Raw genomic sequence first — 16,721 nt, 5'->3', positions numbered from 1 at the left:
ATCTGGTTGCCTCTGTTTTCTCAGTGAATTAGAAAGCAAGGTCATCAGCTGGGAGAGAGAGAGAGCCATCCTGGCCCTGGCCATGTGTCCCAGGCTGAGATCAGGTCTGCATGTCCTTTGTGCAACAGCCTCTGTGGTGCAGCCCAGGCTGACAGCTTCATAGAGACCACTCTGGAAAGGTCATTAGGGCACCCACCCTTGGAACTGGGCCTGTGAAGTTCTTGGAACCATGCCCAGTGCATGGTAGGTGCTGTCTGAGGATGAGTGATGGTTGCTGTTGCCCTTGCCATTGCTCACACTGCTCCCTGGCCACCTTCATCCAGGTGACAGGGAGTTGGGGGGCATGGTGGCAGGCAGTGCCCAGCAACCTGGAGCAATAGCAGTGGGGCTTTGCTGGGGGTTGCTGACCCAACCCTACCCAAGCTGCAGCTCAGAAGGCCTGGTAAAGTGCCCCTCTCAGGCTGACAGTGCAGGGAGGGCTGAGAAGCCATCCAGACAAGCCAGGGTTCATGAATGGGGAAGCTGAGACCTAGCAAGAGGAAGGGACTTGCCTCACATACCACTAAGAGTCTGGCGGAGCTGGGATAGAAATCCAGGACTCCTGACTCCCCCGGTCTGGGGCCCTTTCCACCACTCTGCTTTGCCTTTTCTTCTGTGCATATGTCTGGGTTTTCTTTGCAGAGCTTCCCTTTGATAGATAGCTTCTCCTTTGATAGATATCTCAGCTCTGGGCATTTTGGTTTGGGCCACAGCAGCCTCCATACAGTTTAGGTAATTCATTCCTTCCATAGATACAAGCACAATCTAAGAGCTAGGCTTTGTGTTAAGTGTGGGGTATTCCAAATGAATATTGGTGCAGCCAGCCCCTACCTGAGAAGGGTTTGACATGCGAAAGACTGACAAGCATGTAAATACCCAGAAATGAGAGCAGTGAGAATCACAGGGGCGGTGAGACAATGAGCCCGGGGTGAGGGTAGACACTCTGTCTAGACAGAGTCTGGGACAGCTAGCCCAGGAGGTGACACCTGAGTCTTTGAAGAGAAATAGACCAACCTTGTTGGATCTTTGGCCTGGCCTTGAACAAGTTACCAAAGTCCACAGTGCCTCAGTTTCCCAGGCTGTAAAACAGGAAGGGATAGCATCATCCTCACAGTGATACTACAAGGATATTAAAAATGGTTATATAAAAAAGCACATATAAAGTCCTCAGCAAGGGTCTGGCATATAGCAAACACTCACCAAATTGAGATTGTTGGTCTTACTATTGTTACTATGAGGGCCCTTGAATGTCAGCTACTGTGGGATCATTTCCTTAGGCCAAGGGGGACCCCTGAGAGCATGCGAGCAGGGAGTGGCAGGCATATTTTAAAGGAGGGGGAGCCCAGTGGGCCTGAGCTACAAAGCCAGGACCAATGGAGGAAGCATCCATCTCAGAAAGAGCTGACATAATCGCAGCTGGCCACAGAGAGAACAGGGTCTCTCATCAGACTGAGAGCTCCCTGTTGCTGGGGGTATGTAAGTAGATGATGGGTGGACACTTGGTGGTGACGTGGAATGTGAATGTCTGAGTGTGTGGGGTTCAGTTTTCTTCCCTGAATCTGGGCTGTGTAGGCTCTCCTTTCCTGAGGGTCTCTTGTTCTATTTCTAAGCCCCTGGGCCTGGGTACCAAAGGGCTAGGTTAAGCTGGGCTTTATCACAACTGCACACAAGAGCTAAGTCCCTGCAGGTCTCATGGGACAGGTGTTGGGGGGAAGCAAGAGGCTAAAAACTGCCCCTGGGTAAACCACCACTCTAGCCAAGCAAGGGGCAGGTGTTAATTAAAGTGCAGATTAGTTGTCAGTCATGGGTATCAGCACCAGGGCTTAGAATTGCTTAATAAGAGGGTTTGTTACATTGTTTTGCCTTGAAAAAGCAATATTGATCAGGAATCCCTGGCCTGGAACTAATTGAATATTCACCCCCAAATTGCAGTAGCTGATGGCTTATAAGGCCACGTCTCTCATTGTTATGTGGGAAACTGCCTCTGAAGCTGGGGCACAGTGAAAGGGAGAGGGGGAAGCAGGAGGGAGGACAGGGGGAAAGGAAGGAGAGAGGGAGAGGAAGAGGAAGAGATGGATGGAAAAGAAGACAGGAGACGGGGAAGGAATGAAGGCATTTTTTCTTGTTTAAAAAATCTGATACGACAAGCCAGATAATGCCTACATTTCACATCAGCTTCTTCCTCCTTAGAGAGGAGTGTCCCCTCCAAGTTTACCGAGATGTGTTGGCAGTACTGCAGTTTTAATGAAGGAAGCTTTCCATATGTTAATCTTGGGAATAAACTAATATGAATTTGTTTCTCTCTGTGCTGATTCCCTCCCACTGCAGCCGTAGGTACTGTTATAATGTGCTCACGATGCTGTTCAGGGGGTCCTGCATCTTCTAGGGGAGAGAGCGGGATCCTGGGAATGTCTGCTGGAGCTGAGGTGGGGGCAAGTGGGGCCTGGGGGTCTCAGGGCTCTGCAGTTGTCCGCTCTCATGATGTGACCATCGGGAGGACCCTGAGAGTCTGGGAGGGCAGCATGCTCTCTTTGTCGTCTGTGTGTCATTCTGATCACGAGCTGATGGTCTGCTCACCCTTCATGCATCAAAGGCGGACATGGCTGGACAGGAACTTCCCATGCACACACTTCTTCTGTCTATCTCTGGTACATCCTCCCTGATGTCCAAGGCTCACGGTTGGGGGAGAGAATTAGAAAAGCGATGGTGGGCACACAAGCCAGTGTGATACACACACTGGGAAAACAGGTCCACGTGCTCAGACACCAGAGCCAAAGCTCCATCCATGAGGACTAGCATGAGGTCCAGGAGCAGAGAAGGGTGGAGGAGACACTCGGAGGAAAAGACACAAAGTCAAGGGCACGAGAAACAGTGTGGTGTGTTCTGGAGACATGCAGGATCTTTTGGAAGGCAGATAGATGTGGCTGGGCTTGGGGCTGGTGCAGGACCATGAAGAGTAGAAGTTTAGACTTTGCCCTAAGAGTCATGGGGATGTCATGGAGATGTTGCCACAGGAGGTGACTAGGCAGAGAGATTGCAGACAGATCATGGATCTGGAGGTTGAGGAGGGTGTTGGAAGGCAAGTCCGGCCAGGGGGACCACAGAAAAGGCAGTTGCAACCACATCCCAGGGGTGAGCTGCTGAGGACCTGAGCCAGAGAAGTGAGCTGGTGGGGAGAGGAGGGCTGTGTCTGGAGGAATGAGTGACCAATTGGGCACGGGGAAAAGAGAGAGGGCGAAGCCCAGGATGATGTTTCTAAGTAGTGCTGGGAACCAAGGCCTAGAAGCAAGTTTTCTAAGGTAATGGCAGATTCATTCTTGGCTGTATTGAACCTGAGGTCTTGGGAGGTGCCCAGGGCAGGTGGATTCAGGGCACAGGAGCTCAGGGAGTAGGCACAGGCACGTGGGTCACTGAGCTGGATTCTGCAGGTGAGGCCACGTGAGAAGAAAGCATTTGCTGACCCAGGGGACTGCAGAGAGTGCACAGAAGATGAACCTGGAAGGAAGAGTCACAGCTTAAGGCAAAGAAAATCCTCTATGACTGAGAAACCCCCACCCAATGTCTGGGAGTTGGCCTAATGAAAGTCAATCCAGCATTTTAACAAATTCTTGGTCTATAGACAGGAGAGGGGAGGCCTGAGTTATAATAGTAATTTATCTCAATGTAGACTTTTAAACCTCAATTTATCATTGTCACTGACAACACTTGGATTAATCTGTTGTTCAGTGTCTTTGTCGCGGCTGCAAATCCCAGAAGGATAAAAGGGAATTGATACACATTAAGAACTGAATTTCAATTAATGCAAGCCTGCGCTAATTTTCCAACACATAACCCAGAAACATTCTCATTCATTACAATTTTGTCACTGTTGATCCTCAAGAGGAAACACATCCACTGATTTACTTACTTTTTTCGTGTCTAATTCATCATCAAGGGCATTAAGAAGGGGGAGAGAGCCCGCTGAACTCCTGGCCCCTCCCCAGCCATCCACATTTTGCTGGAGAAAGGAGTACACACAGTTCCAGGATTTTCCAGAAGTTTCTGGTGTGCTTTTAACAATTCTTCAACAGCTTGAAGTTTGGGTCCTGTATGGTTCCCTGTGGAAGGGAAGATTCTGGAATTCAAATGGACTCAGTGCCAGCCACACTGTCCCCAGGCCTATTCCTGACTCCTCAGGTGGTAGACCTGGGGGAGGGGCACGGTAGTGACTTCTTTTGGAGCTGGGGCCCTGAGCACCAGGAGCTTTAATTCTGCTGTGGGAGATGGCCGTCGGTCCCATACACGGGGAGTGCACTGACGACCGTAGGGGAGAGAAGGGCTTTCTTGCCCATCCATCCCCAGCACCCATGGGGGGCTGCTACCCATTTGCAGACACGCCATCCTTGTGCTGGCCTCTGGACCTTAGCACTAGAAAGTTTGCTCACCAGGTGTGCTCTTTCCCCATCAGCCAGCCAAACCCTTCCTTGTTTGCCAAGACCTAGCTAAGCTGTTTTCCTGAGAGCCCTCGCTCATCTGTATTCCCGCGAGCTTTTGGTTTCCACCTCAGTCCATGGGGTGTGTGTCCCCAAGGAGAGAAGCTGCTTGTGCAGGTGTCCCCTCCAAGTCCTAAGCAGAGGGGCACCGTCGGGGGGCCCAGGGAAGCTGTTCTCAGGTGCCCACTGTGCTCACCAGGCAGTGCTGCAGAAGGGGCACCCTTTTCTCTGCCCTGAAGCACCCTGGCAATATTGCCCCTAAGAAGCTGTGTCTGCCGGAGGGACAGCTTTTTCTCTTCTGTCCCTTTTTCCAGTTGACAAAGGCTGTGCCTGCCTCCCTGCACTGCCTCAGCTGAGAACACTTCCTCCCCACAGCCCCTGGACATGTTTCGGGGTGAGAGTGGCAGTCTCCAAGATCGGAGTGGCCAAGATCGGGGTGGCCTTGGCCTCCCAGCCAAGCCCAGACGCAGACACTGTCCAACCAGCTCACTGGAAGTCCCTGTCCTAGCTGGGTCTTGCCTGGCCACATGTGACTGGCAGGAGCAAAGGCTTGTTTAAATTGGGGAGAATTAAAAGACCAACTCCACGTGGCCCTCAGTTGGCCTCCCTCCCTATGTGTGTGGGAGCCTCCTCCTTCGCCATGGCTTTGGATCCAGTCCCGGCCAGGATGCCGGCAGGCCCCTGCCCATGAATCATAGCTTGTGTCTGTCTGCCTCCTCTGAGGTCCCCCCACAGCTTGTCCCTTTCCACTTGGGGCTGTTTGCCCCTTTGCAGAGAATCAACCTGGTGTTTTCCTCTCTGGAATTAAAGGGGCTGTGTTCTAGGCCCGAGTCTTGGTTCTCAAGGGTGACTGAGAGATGACACAGAGGCAACACCATTGAAAGTAAAGTTTCATGCTACTCATAGCACCCCTAGAAATGAGAGGTTCCCCCCAGGACCATGCAGGGCCACGGGGAGGAACAGTAGGTAGGAAGCAGAAGCAGGAGGGAGGGGACACCCAGGCTAGAGCCTTCACTGGGGTCTCTGTGGGAAAGGTGAGGCAGGGCAGGGGAAGAGCTTGGGACTGGATAGTGTAAGTTTGGTGGGCTCTGGGTTCCAGGGGCGGTCCCCAGGACAGTTCAGTGTGGGGGAAACATTGGCTGGATGTGTGAGTTAAATAAAAGCATGGTTGATGACTGTAGACTCTGGATTGGCTGGGATTGGCTGGTATATAAAAGGTGTGCTCGCAACCAGTTCCTTTCCAGTCTCCAAGAACTGGCTGCCCTGGGAGGGGCAGTCTCTCCCGGGATTGTTCATCATCCAAATGCCTGAGCATCAAGAATACAGAAAATAAGAAAACAGTTAATTGAATTGGCCCCATGATGCATGGATGCCAAATAGACAGGAACGAGAATCCAAGAAAGTACAGTTGGTAGAGGCCACTGCAGTGAACTACGGCTGTGCTGCAACCCACCCCAGCTCAGTGGTTTAGAACAGCAACCCTGTTATCTATGACTTGGGCAAAGTCGGCGGAGACAGATTATTGCTGTCTGCTCCACGTGGTGTTGCCTGGGCTTGAGCCACTGAGGCTTTCCTCCAAGGTGGCTGCCTACTCATGTGTCTGACCACTGGGGACTGTCTGGACCCCTCCTTCAGGTGTTCTCTGCAGCAGCATAGCCAGACCTCTTTCCAGGGTGGTTCGGGGCTCCACGGGGCAAAGGAGGAAGCTTCCAGGTCTTTGAAGGCTTCTGCCTAGAATTGGCACAGTCCCACTTCTGCTGCATTGGCCAGAGCCAGCTCCGGGGTCAGCCCAAGGGGAAGCAGGCTGAGCCCCAGGAGAGGAAGTGCTGCAGGTGCAGGCAAGGGTGGGGGTGGTGGATGGGTGGTGTCTTGGCTAAGCAACATGTCAGAGCTATGACCATGGGTACCGTGGGGGCTGGACCACCAAGGAGAAATAGGTTCTGTCTTAATATGTAGAGGGCACAGGTCCCACAGGGCCATGGACTCCAATACAGGAAATTGTCTCCTTGTCTCCAGCACCTCAGTAGCCAGCCCCCTGGGAGCAGTGTGGTGTGGCAGCAGGGAAAATGCATGCTTTGGAGACCTGCAGCCTTGAATTTGAACCCTTCTCTGCCCTTGGCCCTGCACTTGCCTTCTTTGAGGAGCCCCAGGGCTCCCTCCATCCATGCAAGCAGGTCTCTGCTCAAGTTTTCCCCCTCAAACTGGTCTTCTCTGACCTTCCAAGTAGAGCATACCTTCCTGCCTTTATCCTCCTTGCTCTTGTTATCACCTCACTGTATCATTCATTGTCTGTCTCTACTAGAAGTAAGTGTGAGGAGAGCTGGGTTTTGTTTTGTTTACTGTTGTATTCCCAGAGCCTTTTAGAGTGACTGACACATAGTAGGCATTCTGCATACGTGGGAGGAATTGACTCACATGATTGTGGAGACTGGCAAGTCCGAATCTGCAGTGCAGGCCTGCCGGCCACAGACCCAAGGGAGTAGATGCCACAGATGAAGTTCCAAAGGTGTCTGCCAGAGAATTCTCTCTTGCTCAGGACGGCTGGTCTATTTATTCCGTTCAGACCTTCAGTGGATTGGATGAGACCCATGCACATTATGGAGGGCAACCTGCTTTACTCAAGACCACCAGCTTTGATGTTCACCTCACCCAGAAGCACCCTCGTGGAAATACCCAGAAGATTTGACTAACTATCTAGGCATCCCATGGCCCAGCCAGGCTGACACATTCAATTAACCATCACAGTGTACATGTGCTGAATGAGTAAGATGTGTCTGAGCCTCTGATTTCTCGCCTATAAAACAGGGCTACTGATGCCCAGATCTCAAGATCATTGGGAGAAATCACTGAGACACTAGGTGGGAAGGCAGCCAGTGCAGCACCTGTCCCCCAGGGAACCCTCAGCGGACGACACTCCCATCCCCTCACTGGCCCCCTCAGAGAAGAAGAGCTTTGAAGATCCCCCCCTCCACCCTATCTCGAGTGTCTGGGCTCAGCGGAGTGCTACTCTGCTGAGGACGCTTGCCTGCTGCTCAAGCAGCACCAGCCCCAGCGACGACATTCAACAGGCACTGCCTCTGTTTGCCTGAAACATTTCAGCCGTGGCGGCAACACTCCACGGGAGGAGCACATTGTCTGCCTCTGACGCCAAGTGTGAGTGGGGTTCCGGAATCCTTACCCAGAGAGTGTGCAGTAATTAGTATAATTATTAGGATGGTTAATGAAGCTGGGAGCCGCATATCAAATGCACATTTACACAAAACCTTCTTTAAACATAGTGGGTGGAGAAGTTTGCCTTCTCGGCTTTCTCCTTTCCTTAGAATTTCAGGGTTTGAACTCGACATGTGGGAAAATGCACTCACTGCCTTTCCCCCACCTCTTGGCCTCCAGGCGGCTGTTAGTGGCATCTCCATGCTCAGGTGAACCCAGAGCGGTCTGAGACTTTCTTACCACCCCTGTCTGGTCGGCAATCAAGGCCTCCTGCTCCCTGCCCCACTGCCACCTCACCAGGTGAGGAACCCACATTCTCCCCTATTGATGGCATCGCCTCCTAGCTGCCCCCGCCCCCCAGCCTGCCTCTTCCTGGTCACTTTTTTCTTAGGCTGGGATTGCCAGAGCAGGTCCCAACATGACGTCTCCTGTGACAGTGATGTACTTAGGAAGTGTTCCCAGGAAAAACCACTGGGGTGCAGAGACGAGACTGGGAAGGGAAAGGAAAGGAAGGGGAGGCAGCCGAATCCTGCAGAGGGTAACTTTGGTTCAGTCAGCATAGAGCCGGGGAGCTGGAGTGTTTATGGGACCCTCCGTCAAAGGTCCGGCCGTGGGTCCCATACCGTGCACCGAGGTACCCTGGGTGCTGTGGGGTATCTTAACCTTGAGGGTGACACAGCCACAGTGGTCAGACACCACACTGGAAATAGTTCACAGTTTCGACGTGAGATCGCCCTGCATTCCTTCGGATGGCGTCATATCTTTGGGAAACTGGGTATGAGGTGGCAGCTGTGCCTAAAAGCAAATACCATGTGAAAGTCAAGGTGGGAAAGGACACAAGGGCACTGTTGTCCCTCTGCTTCTAGGAACTGCAAGGCCATGCAGCACCAAACAGGCACACGGGTCCCATATGTAAGAATTGTGGTTACTTATAAATGAAACAGGAATGTTATTTGTTGTTTTAATTCTTACATATTTTTAAACAACTGCTAAATCTGTGAGGCTGTAAATGCTTGTTATGCTGTTTGGACCTCACTACTTAATACATGGAACTGTTAGGTATTTCTTCTGGCCTCGGAGTAAGTGTTGTGAAAAAATTACTAAGACAGCTTCATGTATGGAAAGTTCCAGAACCTTTGGGTTAAGGGCTGTTGCTGGGAGGATGCACATGTCCAGCTCCTTCTCGGCTCTCTGTGCCACAGGCCCAGGGCCTCATGCAGCCTGAGGGAAGCCCCCTAGCAATGACACTGGTGTGGGCTCCTGGGATGAAGGCCCTCTAGGAGCCAGGGTGGGTGACAAATGGCAGAGGGATCCGAGCAGATTGGATGCAGATGAGCGTTCTGCTCCGTGAGTGCTTCTCAAACTGCAGTGCGCACATGAAACCCCTGCGGGTCTTGTTAAAGGCAGATTCTGGTCAGGAGTCTGGGGGCGGGGCCTGAGAGTCTGCATTTTTAACATGCTCTCAGGGAGGTGCTGCCGCTGGTCTGTGACTTCCACTTGGAATAGCAGGAGTGACGCCATCCCCCTCTGCCACCACTTGTTACACTCTCTACAGGCACACATCCCCTGGTTTCCCTGTGTGAGGTAGGGCGCTGTTGGGCTCTTGGGGAAGCCCCAGCACTGGGCGGCTCTGAGCCCCGCTCAGACTGAGCAATCAGAGGACGGTGAGTGATGGCAAGGGCCCCTCTTCTGAGGCAGCATGCTTCCCGGCTGCCCTGTGCTCTTCTAGAACTGCAGGCTTGGGGGCCCCAGATATTGACTCACAGGTGGAGATGGAATTGGAGGAGACAAAAAGGCAGATGGAGCTCACTCCCTGCACACTGTCAAAAATCAGTACCAGGATGTGGACCTCCTGGGCACTTGTGGCCTGGGAAGGCTCTCAGACATATGCAGTGGGCCACCCCATTGTCATATGTGCAGGGAATTTGAGGCCCAGAGATGAGCAAGTCAGCATCAGGGCTGAGGCTGGAACTTAGGACCCCAGCGCCCACACCCAGGACACTGTGTTCCCTATGACTGTCATGTCCAGTTTAGGGAATCTTGAGCTCTTGAAGTTGGAAGCAAACTGCCCCAGGTATTGGTAGTGTTGCCCCCGACTTGTGTGCTGGATGTTGGAACCCTGCATGAAATATTGTGAGATATGCTGTCCCAAAATGCAGGAGGTGAGATGGTGAGATGCAGGGGTCACTCATGTACAGACCCTGGGGTGAGTGAAGAGTTTCAGGGGGCCCTGGGACGCAGCCACTGGTATGCACTCTGGCAGAGGGCACTGGCTCCTACTCCCTGCTTCCCCTCCTGGTCAAGTCGAAGGTTCACGCAAGGTGCACCAGGAAACCTGGACCCACTTTGCTCCCGAAGGCTGCTAACTCTTTCAGGCTCCTTCATCCATGCCCCCACCGTCCATGAGCCTCGAGCTCAGGCTGTATACATATGAATGGAACAGAGGACTGGGTTTTGGTATCTGAAGGATCTGGGTTTGATACTGGCTTCACCTCTAAACTAGCTATGTATACAGATTTTACTATTGCTCCCATTTCTTTACTCCTGCTACTAAATCTATGTATCCACACCCTTTGCAATGAGACCTTGCCATAGCTCTCAGAGGAAGAGATGAAATATATTTCCTCTCCCATTGATGTGGGACTTGGCCATAAGACTTAGTTATGTTAACAGGCTGTTAGGTGTTTGCATGTGTTGGCTTGAAATCTTGCTCTTGCTTATGGCAGTTGGTAATCTGCCATACGGGGCATGTGCTCTAGGTAACGACTGGTCCCAGGAGAACAAGAAGACTCCTGAAATAGACTGATCCCCAGCTTGGAACCAAGCCCAGCAGAACCACAGCTGTCAGGGAGAAGTGAATGGTTGTTGTCACCCACTGAGTTTTTGGATTATTTGTTACATAGCATTATGCCACAATAGCTGACTAATGGACTATGGGACCTTTGGCGAGTTACTTATGTGAATCTCTGTGGGATACAGTTTCCTCATCGATAGAAAAATGGGCAATAACACTTACCTTGCAGCCCTGGTGTGATGGTTTAATGGCCTATGACATGAGTAAAGCACATGGCATCGTGCCTGCTCCATAGGAGGCTTTCGATATATGGTGATTCTAAAGAGGAAAGGGTCATCCTATGAGAGCTGCATTGGACAAAATGCTATTGGGTGCACACTGCCGACGGCTCAGGACCGGGCACCATCCAGACAGATTCAAATCCTATTCTTACACAATTCATATTAGGTTCAGACAGGTCTTTGGGTAGAAACCCAGGCCAGGGATGGGGTGGAGGGGGAGTTTGGGACGTCTCTTAAATCTCAAACATCTACTTCATAATTGAAACTACATCCTCTCTTCTTGACCACGGATTGACTTTCTCTCTTATAAGTTTCTTGGCAACAAAAGCAACTTTCCCCATCTTTCGTCCTTTTAATAAGAGAACAGCTTGGCATCAGTGGAGGGTGTGATACTGGGGACCCAGAGGACTCTCCAGACCTCCCGGTGCTCTTGCTTTCCTGCTGGCATGTCCCCCCAGACCTGGGCCCCTTCTCCAGGGCTGGGGCTCTGCTCAGGAGGGGCCACGCTGGGTTGAGCTCTGTTCCTGGTAAATCCAGTTGTTCCATGGGTGACTCAGTTCACGAGTCTGCCTAAATGAGGAGGGTGCTCTCACAGTGGTCTAAGACCCACAGACACATCTGGGCCCTTGCTCTGGTCATTCTTCCAATGCTTGTGAGCAAAGGGGGTTGAAAGTTGGTTTTAGCTGGACAGCTGAGTTTTTGGCAGGTCTGGGTTTGTCTGCCTGCCAGCCTCCATGGTGCTTCTGGCTGGGACAGGTAGGAGGGTGCTGCTATGAGTTGGGTCAGAGGTCAGGAGTGAGGTCTGAGTGATGTCCAGGCTTTTAGGAGGTGGAGTACTAAATGAGGGTGTGGATGTGAAACAGCGTGCAGCCAAGGGGGGGGGGGGCCCAAATAGGGATTTGGAATGGGGTTCATTACTCAAGGTGTCCAGGAAATATTAGGATGTCCTCACCCCTTCCCCCAACCCCCACAGGTGTGAGTAAGGGGGAAGGGGCACATGGAGCAGGGCCTTTCGGAGCTGTTTTGCATAGCAACAGCTTTGCAGCTAACCTCTGGCATGGTCGTTTAACATATCTATAACCTTTAACTGGTTGCACAGATATCTTAAATAGCTGTGGCCATGCTTTGAGCCAGGGGGATGGAAGTGACTTCCACCCAAGATGTAACTGGGGGAGCAGGTCCCCCTGATTATAGCACCTGTGTGAGAGCTTGGAGATGATTGGTTCGATGCCATGGGGCAACACCTGCCCAGACTCACTATGGCAGCCCAGTAAAGCTGGAAGGACATGGGAGTGCTGGCAGGAGTAGCTGATTGTGGGAGGAGTTGGAAATGGGGCTGCAGAGGAAGACTGGCACAAGGATTTAAACCAAGACGTGGCAGCCATTGAGGGGAGAGTCACACGCTTCTAGCAAGAGTGGGCAACCCCGCAGCCATGTGGGAGATCCACATGGTTTCACAAGAGTGCCACCCCCGCAGCTTAGGTGAAAAGGGAACCACGCGGCTTTGCCAGAGTGGGGAATCACCATGTGGCTTTAGCAGAGAACCGCCACTCGGCTTTGGCAGAATGGCGACCCCAGCCTCCCTGCAGCTTTGCTGAGAAGAGCCATGCTGTTTTGGCCAGAGTGGGGACCCCTGAAGCTTTGGTAAAAGAGGACCATGCGGCTTTGGGGTGCTCCCTTTGGCCACGTGGCCTGGGAAGCAGGAGAGACTTTGCCTGGAAGAAGGGTGAAAGAACTCTTCCCAGTAGGCCATGAGAAGGTGCCACATGACTTTGGATTAATTAGGGATCCTGCCTGGACGGCAACACAGCTGAGGGTGCCGGCAGCCTGAATCACGGATGTTTGCTTCTTTTCCTGAGATACGGTACCCCAAATTAGGGTAGGGGAAGAAGGAAGCACTGTGGGCATCTGTGGGTATCCAAAAGGACTTTGGTATTTTAATGAAGATATTGGGTCACTACCTTAAGTCTGCATAGCTTTAAATAAACATTTCCCCACCCTGGCTGGCATAGCTCAGTGGATTGAGTGCGGGCTGCGAACCAAAGTGTCGCAGGTTCGATTCCCAGTCAGGGTACATGTCTGGGTTGCAGGCCATGACCCCCAGCAACCGCACATTGATGTTTCTCTCTCTCTCTCTCTTACTCCCTCCCTTCCCTCTCTAAAAATAAATAAATAAAATCTTTAAAATTTTTTTTCACTTAAAAAAAAATAAATAAACATTTCCTTTCCTTTTCACAAATCTCTGACATTGAGAGACGTCTTTCCTATGGCAACAGACAATCGAACCTAGTGGAGGGTCCATTAGGCAATAGTATATCGTGTCCCCCTTGGCCCCTGAGTGTTCTGTAACAGATGGACTTCAGCAGGGGGGAGTAGTGGTCAGTGGCACTTGAGTCAGATCATCTGTGTCAGGTAGAACATTGTTTTCCCAAAAATAAAACTACAAAAATAATATATAAAAAATAAAAAAGTTACTCAATGTATTATTACCCAGAAATTACCACTGTTACCACTTTGGTGAACATGATTCCAGGATATGTTTCTTTATTCATGCATGTGCATGTGCGTGTGCGTACAACGCATCGCTACCTACAACCCCAGCTGCTTCCTAAGGACAGTGGCTTTTGTTTTGGGAAAGGCCCACCGTGAGCTAGCCCCCAGCCTCTCAGTGGGTTTGGACACATACCAGGGTGACCTAGATCTGAATTTGGGGGTAGGGGCAGCAAAGGAGTGAATTGCTCTGCTTCATAAAGTGAAAAGAGCTTGGTGCTCCTGAGGCCAATCAAGAGCTAGTGAGAGCAATAGAGCTGAAAATAGAAAAAAAAATAAAGGAGCAAAGCACAACCTGACAGGAGGCTGGAGCCCTGAGCGTGGGAGTGTCTAAGGTGCTTTTGAAAAACAGGGACACCCAATTACTGAGGTTCAGTTGCTTGCTTTGTTGCCGTGAAAAGCCTTTGCTAGGTTTCCATAAGGCTTACCTACACACACAGCTCTGGCGAGCCTGCCCTGGGGGAGACAGTAAGGAGAGGGTTGAATCCATGTCTGAGTTGCCCTGGTGTGGGACCCAAGGAGGACAGTAAGACGGTCCCGACCTTGAACTAATTCAGCAAAAGGAGGAGAGTGGGGAGGGAGCAAGTGGGTGAAGGAGGACCCAGATTTGATTATACAAATAAACGTCCTTTGGGAATTCAAAGAAATATTGGGTTATATTGGGATCAGATGTTCCACAATTCGTGGGTGGGGGCTCGAGCCAACCTTCTCTAGATGTGAAGCTGCAGTTTGGCCTCAGACATCTGGGATATGTATTTATGCTTATAGGTTTATTTAAGTGGGATTTTTTGCATTCGTTGTCTTCATCTTTTTCACTCAGTCCTATGTCCTATGCATTATGGCTTGACATTAAGTATATGTCTAACTCACTCTATTTAATGTCTGGATGGTACATTGTCAGAGAGAAATCAACAGTGTAAGTAGCTACTCCCTTCCAATACTTCTATTTACATCTCTCTATACCTTTGTTTGTCTATTGATGTAGCCACCTAAAAAATTCATCCCAGGTTGAATACCAAAAAACAAAAATCACATTGTTGATTTTTTTTTTCATTTTGAAGGCAATACCAACATGCCGGCTGACCTCTGCTGTTATAGATGGTGGTGACGATTTCAGTAAAAATGACCTGATCTTTTTGACTGTTGGCAGTTCCACAGCCCCTCACTGATGACACTCCCTTAGCCTGGGAGAGTCAAAAAAAATGCAGAACCAGTCCTTCCCCTGACTTTGACATCGGAACAGGACCTGTTTGGGTCATTAGCCCATAGTTCACAACCACAAACCTGTGACCACTGTGGGGAAGAGGGCAAAGCCTACTGAGGAAAATGGGTTTTGTGTCTCTGAGAAACTCACCAATTCAGTGCCATTGTCCACTGCAGGGACATCAGAGCTGGAAGTCCCCTCCTTAGAGGTTATTTGGTCCGGTGTCTTTATTTTATAGATGGGAAAACGGAGGTCCATGATCACACAATTTGCAATAAAATAATAAAACCTAAAGTGATTCTTTGTGTTTTTCATACATTTTAAGTCTAACATGTGATAACAACCCTGTGAAGTAGGCATATTTCTGTCCCCACTTTTCAGCTGTACAAACAAGGTGAGAGGGAGAGAAGAGACCTGACTCCCTGCAGTCTGCACGTGAAATTGCTGCAGGGTCGCTGCCGCTCACAGCCGAGGAGAAGCCGTGTCTCTGAGCCCAGTGCTCTGCTCTGTCCTGTCGTCAAGTGGCCCTCAGGCAGTGCCACCCTGTGTGACGGGGCTCTTGGGCTCTCTGTCCAAGTGTCTGTCTGTCTCAGCTGTGTGCTTGAAGGGACATTGTAGGTGGACTGCACAGATGAATAATTCAATAAAAGTGGATAATTTCCATGGCAACCTTGCCAGCACGTGACCCTCTCCACTGCCTCCAAGGACTGGGTTCTCCCTAATAAAGGGACACATTTGTCAGGTGACACATAGGGGACTGGGAGGACACTTTCTTTTAAGAGAACTGAAATGAAACTGGGTCGACTGACAGCAGCAAGGCCAGGCTTGTAGGAGCCTTGTTTAAACGTAGCGTGGGCAGGTCGGGGTGTGGAAGGCCTGGTGCATTTGTGGTGCTCGGGGACAACCACCTTTCTTGCAAGGCGAGGGCATGAAGACTGGGTCTGCAGAGCCCCTGAATCTGGGACAATGAAAGGCAAAATCCTCTGTTCCTCCACAATTGACCAAGGACAACCAGGCACTAAGTTGCAGAGCCCTGTTAGTATTTTTTTTTTGTGTGTGGTGAGAAAAAGAAACTGAGACCCAGAAAATCACCCCTGATAGCTTTGGCTAAGGTCACTTAGCTGGTTAGTGACAAAACTTGGGCTCAAGTGAGGTAGTCTTTCTGCTGTGCCTGATGCTCTATATAAGCCCAGGGACATGATAGGGATGCTGAACTCCCAAAGTGGGAGGCTAACCCATGACATTCACGTTTTCTCTGTCTTCTTATTTAAACCAACAATTTATACTTATGGGCTGGACTAGGTTGGGGACAATTGGTATCTTTTGGGGGGCTTCACTTGGGATACCAGTCAGAACTCAGTCAGGAGGAAAGGCACAAATTTGGGGCAGAGTTGAAGGATTAGCCTGAGATGAGAGTTGAAACAAGATTGAGACTCAGACAAAGATCAAGGTCAAGATCAAGGCCAGGGTCAGGGTTGGATCTGGGACTAGTAGGGTCAAGGCTCAGCCTGTCCTGGAGAAATTAGAATCTTCTCTATGTAGAACTCACTGGAAGTACTTGGATATCCAACTGTGGAGGAGTGAAACCCAGGCTGAAGGTCTGAAGGGCTGGCCAGGGTGGACACGCCACCAGGTGGGACCGGTTGAACAAAGTCACGAGGCAATCCTCAGGGGGCTGCCAGAGTCAGAGGAGAGCAGAAACACACCCCGTGGCTGCAAGTGCAGGAGAGAGGTAGTCGTGAGATAACACAGAGTTAGGAATAAAGGACACAGAAGCAGGATGTGAATGAGGGTAGAAGTCCAAATGAATGTATTCTAGTGGCTTCAAGAGATGGGGTGAGATCAGGAGGACAGTTGAAAAGGCCTGGACTGGAGACCTCTTTAGGGTTGAGCCTTTCTCCTGGTCCCAAAGAGTCAAAGGGGAGGCACTTAAAAAACAGTTGACCTGAGCCTCCCACCTCCAAGGCCAAGAGTACTTACCTCTCCCTAAAGAGGTAAAGCATTCACTGGGCACAATTCCTTCTGGGATTCTGCAAAGTTTCCCCACCTCACTCATTCAAACCAGCACTGCCCCCCACCCTTTCCCCACCCCAGCAGCCCTGGGTACTCACTGTCCTCCAAAAGTTTGTACTTCTTCCTGACACCTCCCTCTTCTTGGTCAGACCTGTGGA

The sequence above is a fragment of the Phyllostomus discolor genome, chromosome 8 (assembly GCF_004126475.2).
Source record: "Phyllostomus discolor isolate MPI-MPIP mPhyDis1 chromosome 8, mPhyDis1.pri.v3, whole genome shotgun sequence".
In the NCBI taxonomy this organism is placed as follows: Eukaryota; Metazoa; Chordata; class Mammalia; order Chiroptera; family Phyllostomidae; genus Phyllostomus; species Phyllostomus discolor.
Note: the sequence above shows the minus strand (reverse complement) of the source record.